Raw genomic sequence first — 11,302 nt, 5'->3', positions numbered from 1 at the left:
TCAGATAAATGTGTATCTGAACACACAGGCGATTATCTTATTTTCATATAATTAATTTTTTTGAGCTTGCATGTGCATTTCCTGCTCGTTTGACCATGTAATAATTAATTAGCATTAATTATATTAGATTGCACCTTCAGAGTCTACACACACATTCAATTAGGAAGGCAGGCTTTTTACAGCACTCTTCTTTTCAGAGGGGGAAAGGGGGCATCCGCAAGCTGTGAAAATAGTAGGAAAGGCAAATTTCACATCTGCTGGAGTATTCTAGGAAGCCGTTGCTATTTTTCAAGGTGTTTAATAAAGGTGCTTACTGAAGAGTAGGGGGCTCTCCGCCGGGCTGCCTTCTCCTCGCTGTGCACTGACCGCATTCAGCTCTTTGGGGCGCTTCGTTTTGGGGCATAAACCTGTGAGTGAATAAGAAAGCAATGAGTACAAACAGCCCAAACAGCGCTGCTCAGCAGAGAGGGAAGGGAAAGGTGGCCGAGTTCGCCTAGAAGACCGTCTGCAGAAGTCAGTGCCCCGGGGACCGACGCTTCTGCAGCGCTGGCATGAGCGGATGAATCATCTGGGGAACTGGAGAAAAAAAAAAGAAAATATATAGAGAAAAAAAAGCTGTCTAGCCTGAGAGCATGCAGATGAGCACCGCATGGATGCTGGGGATGAATCATCTCCACCTGCCCTGACTCAGAGAAGAAACAGGGGGGTGCTGGTGCTGGCAGCGGGGTAGGGACACCCAGGCTCCCAAGGGGATGGGGACACGGCACCTCCGTGCCACCGGGTCCACCCCATGTGCCAATAAGTGCCTGGGGTGTTCGTGCTGTGCATGTGCATACGTGGCTATGTGTAGCTACATCTCCCTGGGTTCGGACGGTGCTGCTGCCAGTGCCCTCCAGCACGGGGCATGAAGCCGGGGGCAGCCTCACCCCAGCAGCACCAGGACACCTCGGTCCTGAGGGCGAAGGGAGCTTTGCCTCCTCTTTCCCAGATATTGTTTTTTGGTCCTTTCCTGGAGGAAAACCGTGCTATTTCCGCAGCTTTTCCTTTTCCTCTCCCGTTTCCCCCTCTACTTTGCCAACAGCAGCCTTCCTAAAAATAGCGGGCGATTCCTCCTTGATATCGACAGCAGCTCAGCACGTTGGCTGGACACAAGCACCAGGACTGTGCCAACGCCAGCCCACAGCCCTGGAGCACGGGGGCAAGGGACACAGGGCCTGGCATCGCTTTCCCCCACCCATCCTTGGAAAGCAAACCCAAGAGAGGACGGATGCAGATGAAAGGAGGGAGAACAAGCCCTCTTCCTCCCTCTGCCCTCTGGGAATCAAAACGTTCTTGCCAGAGCCAAAAAAAAAAAAAAAAAAAAAAAAAAGCCAGAAAAAGAAAAAACCCCTAACCCAAACATTCCCAGATTTTTCGGAATGAGAACTGCAATGGCTGTCAGCCTATCTGCCGGCAGCAGAAAGCAGGTTGCAAATGTAACGGGATGCAATCAAGGCTGAATATTAGGACTATGGGCACCCACAGCCCTGGCTGATGCCTTCGCCCTTGTTTGGGCTGGTTTGTGTTGGCTGTGATATGCAGAGAGCAACGCTTCCTCTACAGGACCGGGAGAAGCCATCGGTGATTTTACAGATCATCCGATGGCTGTGTTGGTTTTTTTTCCCCTAGGTATATATTCTCAACACCTTAATGTTAAATAAATATGCTGAGGAAATGAACGACGACAACAGAAAAACGACACAGCAGGCTTAAATAGAGCAGAAAGCACCCGAAGGGGCTCCCGCTGCGCCGGGCAGGACGCGGCCGCATCTCTCCGTGGGGAAGCCTCACTCCAAATCCCCCTCCTGCGAGAGCAAGCCACGCTGCCCTCCTGCATTACAGGGGTTAAAGCCCCTCTGGGATTTCTCCTCAGACGCTGAAGAGCCTGGATATTTCAATTAAAAGCTTTTCTCTGCCCTTGGGAGCCGGCGGATAAACCCGACGGCAGCAGGAGCTGCGCCGCGATGCGGCAGCCAGCCCCAGGTCGAAATCCTCCGGGGGCTGCCTCGGCGTGCCTGCAAGCACCCCACTGCTGTCACTGCAGGACTTTTTATCCCCAAATCCACACACAGCTAGGCAGAAGCTGCCAAGGAAAAGCAGGATCAGCATGACAGCGGGCACGAGCGTTTCGCAGCGATGAAAATCGGTGCAGGTTTTTGATCTGCTCTGGGAAGAGGAGCATCCCAAAAAGCCAGCCAATGCCTGCCCCAAAGGGCACTCCAGAAACTCCCCCATGCTGGGGCAGCTCCTCTTCCCCCTGCAAGTCATTGCCCTAAAACCAGCTTCATTTCCTTCCCTCTTTCATCCCTTGCTACCTCCTGGTGTTATTTTACCCCCCCCCCCCCCCCCAGCAAGGAGAGCCTCTCCACTCTACAGCAAACTGCTCCAAAATGCTGATTTTGCAGCAGATCTCCTCTTTTGGGACTGCGTTGGGATTTCAGGGACCATGCTGGGTTTTCAGGGGTCACGATGAGACCTTGGAGCTGGCTGGTGGGGATGGAGAGGGCATCTCCCACAGTACTGGCTGCCTCACAGGGAGCCATCAGCCACCAAGACCTCAGGTCTCCTTCAACAATAATCGAGCATAAACAGCATCCCCTCCTTCCAGCCCCTTCCCTGCCTCTGTCTTTAAGTTTTTCCTACTTGCAGCCTTCTTATTTTGGCAGGGCCCCAGGTTGCTGCCACCTGCCAGCTCCACCTCTGCAGCCCGGCCAGCCCTCCGTGCTTCGCTTGGTCTTCAGCCCTCACTGATGCTTTGCTGATGCGTTGGTTAAAAACCACAAATTCCTTGAGATTACCGGATCAAGAGCACACAGCAGCTCTGCACGCAGGCACGGGACCCACCTGCCTCGTGGCAGGAGGAGCAAAGCATCATCCCGTGGAGTTGGGAGCAAAGCATCAACTAGGTTAAATAGCACAGATTTACATACATACACACACTTATCGTGCCACTAATCTAACGCAGAGGATGGATGGATGGATGGATGTGGAAGGTCACTGCCCTCCCGTGAGAGAGGCCCTGCACAGAGGAGAGCCAGCCATGCTGCTGGTTCGGTCCCGTTAATGCAATTAGCACCGATTAACATGGGTGACTAGATGTGAAAGACGAACGCACCTCGCTGTTTCTGTCCCACCCACGTTTATTAATTTGAGCCCTGCCCTTCCCAGAAACTTGCTGCTCCCCTGACCTCGCTCGGGCCGAGCAGCCCCGATGATTTTTGTTGTTTGGGGATGAACCTCGCCGCGTTAACCCCGTGTGTCGCCCTCGAACCCACGCAGCAGCAGCAGGAGCCCCGTACAGCCACAACCCCTGGACGAGGCTGCACCACGCCGGCCGGCACCGAGCTCACCACGCTGCCTCCTGCGGGCACGGCCTCCACAGCAAGGCTCTGCCACCTCCCCTGCCTGCAGTGAATTGAGAAGAAGCTCTGCTTGCTCTGAAAAATGAGAACCTTTTAGCAGGAATCTACCTTTAGCCACTGTCTGGGGCATTTTGCTTGGCCGTTGTCTGCCAGGTCAAGGAACTCACAACTACTATAAGTGTTTTCTGCCATCCCCTCTGCCCCCCGAGCATCTTCTCCAAGGTCCAGAGATGGATCTCCTGGTGTAGGATCCCCCTTTGCTCTGTTCCCTAAGCGGGCCATGCCCCTCTCTGCCCATACACCAACCTGTGGCTTGTCCCCCAGGCCTCCAGGCACGTCGTGCTGCTGCGGCTCTGCTGGGGCTCCCAACGCTTCCTGTTTATTTTCCGTACCTCTGGCACAGCTTCTGAAGGAATTAAAGACAAATCTGTTTATCTTCCCTAAATCCCTCTGCCGATACGGGCGCGTTAGTCGCCTTATTTACAAATGGAAAAGCGGGGCTGAAAGCAAACACTTCGTACGGGGGATTCCCTCCCTTGAGATGCCCTGAAAGCATCCTAAATTTTCTGAAGCTGCCCTCTACAATCCTTAAGCAGCTTCAGTCCAGGGCCCTCTGATCGGTAGTGGCCTCGGCATCCCCCATTGCACAGCAATCACTTTTTAAGACACCTTTAAGACACGGGCACAGGTGGTTTTTTAACCTGTCCATCCAATTAGTGTGTGTGATGCATAACTGCACGCACAAACACTCCTGCTGCCAAGTGGCAGGATGCTTTTGAACTGACGCTTTGCCCGTGAAACGTCCCAGCCGTGCACTGAGGATGGTTTCACCCGGGGAAAGAAGGAGCACAATTTCATGGAGAACCTGAAACTGCTCCCCAATATATCTGCCTTTTGGTAGGACCCTTGACTCCACGCACGTAATCGTTTGAAGCTGAAATTGCTGTCTTTTCCTTTTCACTGCTTACAGAGGCAGAAACCCACCTGGTCTGCCTGGCAGAATCGGCTCCGGAGCAGTGCCTGGTTTAAGAGCCTTTTCAGAGAAGCTGCACGTTCTCCTTTTGCAGCTTTTTTGAAACACACGCACAGCTTCAGGCTGGGAACAGCACGTTCAGGAGGTGAATGAGGCGTTCTTTCTTTTTCCTCTCCCCCTTTTTTAGTTCCTGTGGATACCTCAAGAAGCGAGCAGGTCTGGTGGATGCACGGTCTGAAGCTCGCTGCTCCATCACACAGACACATGGGGCGTGCTTTCTTCTCTGGATTTTAAGAGACCTGCTGCGGGAGGCTATGACTTGGGAGGATGGCCAGCCCTGGGCCGAGGTTTAGGATTTTAAGCCTAAACATTAGCAGCAACCACGCTGTTTCATCGTCTTTTTCCCCCCAGCTCTGTTAGGGTGAGGATGTGGGGAGGTTTTAGGTCACTCGGCGCTGCGGTCAAGTTCAGGCACTTGTTCCTCCCCGTTTGACAGGCAGGGATGTGGCAAGATAAAATGGGTCAAGTCTTCTCACTCGATAAAACGCCTGGAAGTCAACGGGGCTGCTCCAGGAGGGAGCTCGGACCCGCGCCTCTCCCCTTCGGCTGCTCCCAGGCAGCAGCAAACCCGCAGCGTGCAGCGAGCCGCGGCTGGCAGAGGCGCGCGTAGCAGAAAGCAGCTGGTTTGGAAGCCAAAAGGTCCTGCGGTCTGTCAAAACGTGGCAGGACTACGGGAGGGCAGCGGGTCAATGAGGAGGCTTGTAGGTCAAGAGAGCTTAGCAGCACCGCGCCGGGAAGGGGAGCGCGCCCGGGGTGGTGGGAGGCTGGTTCAGCAGGGCTGCTGCGGGTTTCATCCAGCCTGGTGATTACAGGGGGTTGTGATCAGGGCAGGGAAGTTCAAAACAAAACAAAACAAAACAAAAAAGAAGAAGAAGAAAAAAAAAAAAAAACAACCAGGAGGGTGAAAGAAGAGAATAGAGAAGCGAACCACACCTATGACAGGAAGCATGTAAAAAATGCACGCTTCTCCCACACTCGTACGTGCAGGTCAGATACGCACGAGTTGTCTCCTTCTTATCTCGAGCACAGGAACACGGGCAGAGCAGCAGAGAATCCCGTCTCGGCGTAAAAACCCCGCTGGTAGCTCCGGGGTGGTTGGCGGGTTGTTGGTTTTCTTTTTTTTTTTTTTTTTCTTTCACCTCACCCACCCAGCTCGCCAGCTGCTCGCTTGAGCAAAGGGCTCGAAGCCGGCGGCGCAGGGCAGGGTCCAAAAACCAGCGTGCCAAATCCAGGCACCCCTTCCTTCGGCTGGGACGGGCTCAGGCTGTGCCGGGGGGGGTCGGCTCACTGCAAACATGGTGGAAAAGCAGCTGGGGGAGGCCTGGCTGGTGCTGAGCAGAGGGAGAAGGAGCAGGGGATGGAGGCGAGCCATCGGGGAGCCTGCTGAGCGCAGGGAGCCGCACTTTGCACCCGAGGTGTCAGCTGGATGTGCCACGCCGGGGGGGGTGAAACAACCCTGGGATGAAGACTTAAAGGAGTTTGAAACGCCGGCTGAAGCCTGCTGGAGAGCAAGCAGGTGCTGTGAAGGCACAAACACACACACACACACAAAAAAGTGGCAAGATCCAGACAGACCTTGCCCATTTTTTGTATCATTTGCTCCTCTGGAAAGAGACAGCCTGAGCTTATTTGCACAGGTTTGGGCTGCACGAGACGCTGCCAAAGTCAGGTCCACGGAAGCAAACACAAAGACCTTTGTCTCCAAAAGCCGTGTATTTCCATACGGGGCAGGGCACGCGGGCCAAAACCTTGGCACCACCTGGGGCCCGAAACGGCGCCGGCAGCGCGGCCGGGCTGGGGCGGGTGGCAGGGGGAGCCTCGCACCTCCGGGCGGCTCCTGGCAGCCTCTGCAGAAATTAAAGCAAAACCAAAACGCGGGCAGCAACCCGTGATGCGGAAAGCAAATCACTTCTGCGACCACTCGAGCTTCCTAAAAAGCGCTCTGCCCTGCTCGCCCTGCTGCTGGGCCAGGGCCGCGGGGAAACCGAGCGGCCTGTGGGGTGGGGTGGGAGCACCCTGCGGCCCCAAAAGGCCCTCCTTGTCCCCAAAGTGCCGGCCCAGGTAGAGCTGCTCCAGTTAGGGCACTGAGGTGGTGTTTTGGGAGCCCGAGGGCATGGGTTTGGCAGCCCCTCAGTGTCTGGGGCAGCGGGAGGCCAAGCCGGGGTCTGACACCTGCTGAGGAGGCCGGGGAGATGCGGGGGAGCTGGGTCTTGCTCGGGGGGGTTGTCCTGTGGGGAAAACGCAGGAGTTTGTTTGTTTTGTTGTGGTTTTGTATGTTTTTTCAATAGCCAACGTGTTACCCAGTGACACTGCCCGCTTCTCAGGTGGTCTGGTGGTGAGGGGCTGCTGAACCCGTGGGGACACACGGCCCCCGGGGGCGGCCTGCTGGGGGCGGGGGAGAAGGAAAAGGGGTCGAAGAAAAAAAAAGGAATAAAAAATAAGAAGAAAAAAAAGAAATAAAAAGCAAAAAAGCCCCCAAAAATGAAAAAAAAAGAGAACAAAGGAGAAAGGAAAAAGAAGAAAAATGAAAAAAGGAAAAATGAAAAAAGAAGAAAAATGAGAAAAGAAGAAAAATTTAAAAAGGTAAAAGAAAAAAAGAAGAAAAATAAAAAGGAAGAAAAAGAAAAAAAGGAAGAAAAATTAAAAAAAAAAAGGAAGAAAAAGAAAAAAGGAAAGATTAAAAAAGGAAAAGGAAAAGATAAAAGAGGAAAAAAGAGGAAAAATGGGAAAGGGAAAAAAAATCAAAAGAAAAACAAAAAAAGTCAAAAAAAGAAAAAAGCAAAAAAAGGAGAAAAAGAAAATTGAAAAAGGGAAATAAAGCAAAAAAAAAAAAGCAAAAAAAAAAGGGAGAAAAGCCAAATAAAAAGACAAAAGTGAAAAAGAAATTAAAAATGAAGAAAAATAGAGAAAAAAAGGGGAAAAAAAGAAAAAAATGCTAAATAAAAAGAAAAAAGGAAAGAAAAAAAGGGCAAATAAAAATAAAAAAGGGAAAGAAAAAAAAGAAAAAGAGCAAATAAAAAGAAAAAAAGGGAAAAAAAAGAAAAAAGCCAAATAAAAAGAAAAAAGGAAGAAAACTAAAGAAAGACGGAAAAAAGGTGGGAGGGGGGAAATAAGAAAGGGAAAAAAAGCCAAATAAAATGGAAGAGGGCAAAAGAAAAAAAAAAAAGAAAAAGAAAAATGGAAGAAAAAAGGAAATATAGTAAAAAAAAAAAAAAAGGCAAAGAAAAAAAGGCAAAGAAAAAAAGGCAGAAAAAAAAAAGGCTGAAATACCCCAAAAAAAGGCTGAACCCCCCCCAAAAAAAAGGCTTAAAAGCCCAAAAATAAGGCTGAAAAGCCCAAAAAAAGGCTTAAAAGCCCAAAAAAAAAGGTTTAAAAGCCCGAAAAAAAATGTTTAAAAGCCCCCAAAAAAAGGGCAACCGTGGGCAGCGCCGAAGGCGCCCCGCGGAAAGCCCCTGGGGCCGGAACCGGGGCGGGAAGGGGAAGGGGAAGGCGGGGGGGGGGGGTCCAGGCGCGTGCCCGCGCTCGTGCCCGCGCCCGCCCCCGCGGCCGCGTGACGGGGGCGCGCGGCCGGCGGAGAAGGGGAGGGAGGGGAGGGTGGGGGGGGGGGGGGGGGGAGCGGTGCGCGCGCGGGGCGGCGCGCGGGGCGGTCGCCGACGTCAGGGCGCCGCGTGCCGCTGGGTGCGGGGTCCCGGCGGGCGCGGAGCAGAAGGAAGCAAGATGGCGGCCCTGTAGGAGCGGGGAGCGCAGCGCGGCGCGGGGCGGTGCGGGCTGCCCGGCGGCTGGGCGGAGGGACGGCGGCGCAGGTCAGGGCGGCCGTGCGGGGCCGGGAGGGGAGGGGAGGGGGGGAGAGGGAGAAGGAGAAGGGAGAGAGAGGGAGAGGGAGAGAGGGAGGGATCTGGAGGGGAGAGGGGCGCGGGGAGGGACGGGGCGGCCGCGGGGGGTGGTCGCCAAGGAGCCCCCAACATGGCGGCCGCCGGAGGGAGGCGCCGGGGGGGCCCCGCGGCTTTGTCCGGGCGGGGGGCGCCGGGAGCCGGGGCCCGGCTTTGTGGCGCTGCCGGCCCCGGCCCACACAAAGGCGGGGTTGGGGAGGGGGGGGGGGGAAGCGAAACCCGCTCCTGGGGGGCGAGCCTCGCCGCCTGCCTTCCCCTTTTTCCTTTTTTTTTTTTTAAATTTTTTTTTTCCTTTTATTATTTTTTTCCTTTTTTTGTGTGTTTTTCCCCTCTTTATTTTGCTCCCCGCCTTGCTACAAGCCCTGCCGTCGGGGCCGCTGTGCGCACAACGTGGCTGCGGGGGGGTGGAAAACGGGCAGCTGGGGGGGGGGGGGAGGGCGCCCCCACCTTCCCCCCCCCCCAAAAATAAATAAATAATGAAATAACAAAAAAAAAAAAAAAACACCCTAAAATGTCCCTGTGGGGACAGAGGGGACGGACCCCGAGCCGCTCCCCTGAGCCCGGCGAGCCCTGCTCACAAGGGCAGCTCCCCGTGATGATGCACGCAGAGCGCGCAGCCTTCCTCCCCCTCCTCCTCCTCCTCCTCCTCCTCTTCTTCATCCTCCTCCTCCTGCTGCCCAGGAGGCAGAGGGGTGCTGCCCGGCTGAATGCAGCACTGGGGGAGCTGTCCCAGCCCCTCTGCTCCTGCCTCTGTGCCTCCCCGGCACTTTTTCCGGGGGCTCGTGTAGGAGGCTGGCTGGAAGGTGGCGAAGCCGACACCGTGCTGGCCGTGGGTTATAAATCACCCGTCCTCTTATCTGCCGGGAGTTGGACGGATTTGCCCAAGTGATGTGCGATGAAGGCACCAGCCCCTTTTATCGGTAGCCGCAGCAAACGACCGCGTTCCTCTGAGCCCTCCGGGCTGCTGGCCCCGCAGCCGTCCTTACCTTCCCCCAAACTCCTCACCCTCTCGGTGGGCTTCTCCTTTCTTTCCCTCGCCGCCTCCAAAACTGACTTCTCTCACCCCTCCGAGTAAAGGTAAGCCTGTGCTGTTTATGTACAGTTTTCTGCTTGCTTGTGAATCGTGGTTAAAGCTCGGTAACTGAGAACAGTCACATAACAGTTCTCAATAGACTGTCACGCTACTTCGTTCAGCTCTTTCTCTCTCAAGCAGGCAGCACTCAGCAGTTGCTGCTGTCCTCCAGGGCTTCAGTTCTCTGGTGCTACATCTCTGATACTTTTTTTCCCCCGAAAAGTCTCAGCTAAAGCTGGGTATGAAACATTGATACTGTATTGCTACATCTGTAGCAACTGTGACAGTTTGGTGTATTTCTTCTCCTGCTCCCCAAGTATTTCCTTTCCATTTTACTCCTGTCTGTTGTGCCTTGAAAACGCCGGTGAATCTAGCAGGGCAAGAACTTTTTGGTCTGCCAGACTTGCTGCTGTTAATGCTTTGAAAGAACGTGCGTGTCTGGGATATCTTCCTGCAAAAAACCAGCAATTTGGAACCAATGTAAATAAATTGCTGTTGGGCAATGTTTTGACTCTTACTCGGTGTCATGGAAAGTGTAGTGTGAACCCTGCCAGGGGAGTCAGAAGACATTTAAATCTAGCAGCCACGGTGCAGGGGAAGGGGAAAAAAAGGGAGGGAGGGCAGAGAAGTGAAAAGTCACGGTGTTCGGGTGGCGGGACTGAGCTGCTGTTCTCCAAATGAAGCACTCAGAAGTCACGTTTCAGTGGAAATAGTTGTCTCGTTTGGGGGAGTGACACCGAGAAGCTTTGCGAACGCTCCCAGGGACCTCAGAAACCGGTTTTGTGTTGCCTGTTTCAGAATTAATTGTTAACAAATACTCAAAATAATCAGAGGTTGCGCTGGAGACGCTGAGGCTCCTGCCTTTGCCAAGCTATCTCCGCTCGTAGTAAGGCTTTGAACGAGGACTTTAGCATTGTGCTGACTCCTGGCCTTTGGCCAGGGAGACTGGCATTGTTGTGATAGAGCGCGCGTGGTCCCAGCCTTTGGCATGTCAACATTGTTTAAAGAACACGACGCGTGTGCCCGCCGAGGAGCTGTGTTATGATGGACAGGCTCCCAAGGTCTCTCGTTGGCGCTGCGGTGGGTGACGGGAACGGGAGGTTGTAAATGTTTTGGTTTCTGTGTGCGGGATCAGGAGGCTCCAGCTGCTGCCGGGGGTGAGGGGACCGTCCTCGCACCCCAAGCGCTTCAGGTGCTGGTGGGATGCAGTCCCACGCGCGGTTCCTTTATAGGTTTGTAACAGCCAAATGGTTCCATGGGGAAAAAATATGTTTTGGAGCAAACCTGCTGCTCAGATGTTGGGAAACGTGAGGTTTGGGTTGGAACGATGTTACCATCCCTGTTTGGGACTATCAGGAGTGTTTCACTTCTAGCTTGCCTCCGAGTTACGTGTGAATACATGGCAGCGGAGTGGCTTTCACAGCGCGTGCTGAAGCGGTGGCTTTAAATCACTCGCTGCGTTTCGTTCTGAGTGGTGGATATTTGGCTGCTGCGGGAGCAAGAGACACGAGCTGTTTTTACGTTGTCCACTTTTCACGGCGGGATTTCGGATGAGCTGTCAAATTTGGCTTATCGCGGTGACCCTTCTACCGCTCCCGCCTGACTGCCACACAGTAGCTCTAAGCGTGGTAGCAGCATCTGTAAGCCAGCTCCACAACTGGAGCCTGAAAGTGGTGGAACAAAGTTGCCAAGTTTCAAGTAGAGTTGGTGGTTATCTTGGAAACGGCGCTGGAGAACACAACCACAAATGATTTTGCCAAATAATATACGGTATTTATTTAGTCCAGCTCCCTGATTGCTGCTGAGGCAGTCAGCCAGCCAGCAGCACTAAGTGTTGTGACATCATTCTGAAAGGCAGTGTGCTGGTTCTGAAATGGAGTGGGATGTACTATGATTCATTACTTAA

At 53.5% G+C, this 11,302-nt stretch overlaps 1 protein-coding gene across 3 annotated transcripts in view; it reads left to right on the top strand.

Annotated features, from left to right (window-relative positions):
• Positions 1-8,075: 8,075 nt before the first annotated feature.
• TET2 (tet methylcytosine dioxygenase 2) overlaps positions 8,076-11,302 on the top strand; it is a 70,201-nt gene continuing 66,974 nt past the window's right edge. For 2 of the 3 annotated variants that reach the window (XR_014317356.1, XM_082758681.1), the window contains exon 1: positions 8,102-8,237. The gene's annotated coding sequence lies outside the window, so the exon portion shown is untranslated. Of the gene's footprint in view, positions 8,238-11,302 lie in introns of all 3 variants that reach the window. The other variant, XM_082758680.1, reaches the window with a different exon arrangement.

Source organism: Aythya marila, assembly GCF_965140915.1.
Source record: "Aythya marila genome assembly, chromosome: 4".
In the NCBI taxonomy this organism is placed as follows: Eukaryota; Metazoa; Chordata; class Aves; order Anseriformes; family Anatidae; genus Aythya; species Aythya marila.
This window is presented reverse-complemented; position numbering and strand designations above follow the sequence as displayed.